Genomic DNA, 890 nt, shown 5'->3' with positions numbered 1-890 from the left:
GATAATTTAGAATTTTCTTTTTTTACATTTTCTTTGTAACATTCCATTTTGGCTGAATGTAAATTATTGTGAGGTTTGATTTAACTAGCCCTTCAGGTTGTATTTTTCTTAAAGCTTATTTTCTGAGCTCCTTTTTTTTTGAAGTATTGCTTGTGGCCAACCCAAGAAAGCCATGTTGCTCCATAGTAGCAGGTAAGTTGTGTGCATTCCATCATGCTGTTGTGGCTTGTGTGTTGTTGTGAGGCTGGAGGTATGTCTCTTATATTTCAAATACCAGATGGGGCACCCATAGTGGACAGGTATCAGCAGAACTCCCAGATTAAGAGAGTCTGGTAAGAATGACGAGGCTAACCACTTAAAAAAAATAGTCACTAAGAAACTTATGAACAGCTGTGAAACATTGTCTGATATAGGGCCAGAAAATGAGCATCTCAAGTTGTAAGGCATTAAAAATATGACTGGATAAGAGCTTCTTCCTCACAGTAGAGATGACATTAGTGACATGGGTGGAGTAAAGTTTTGGCACTTCATTTGCCTATGGGAGATGACTAAATTTGGGAAGAAAAAAGCTGGAAAATCCAGTAATAATAGGAACATTCCATGTATGAAGTATGAATTTAGGAAAATTGGAAGTTGTCAAAAATGAAAAGGATTGGATAAGGAGAGGATACAAATAACATGAATAAGAAATGAAATGGGTGACATCACAACAGAAACAACTGAAATTAAAAGGATAATACCAGGATTTTATGAAGAACTGTACTCCCACAAATTTGAAAATCTGGAAGAAATGGACAGATTTCTAGAAACACACCATTTACCTAAACTAACACAGACTGATGTGGAAAAGTTGAACAGGTCCATCACAAAAGAAGAAATTGAACAGGTCA

This window comes from Orycteropus afer, unplaced genomic scaffold (assembly GCF_000298275.1).
Source record: "Orycteropus afer afer isolate SDZICR_OR568_19922 unplaced genomic scaffold, OryAfe1.0 scaffold00950, whole genome shotgun sequence".
Taxonomy (NCBI): domain Eukaryota; kingdom Metazoa; phylum Chordata; class Mammalia; order Tubulidentata; family Orycteropodidae; genus Orycteropus; species Orycteropus afer.
Note: the sequence above shows the minus strand (reverse complement) of the source record.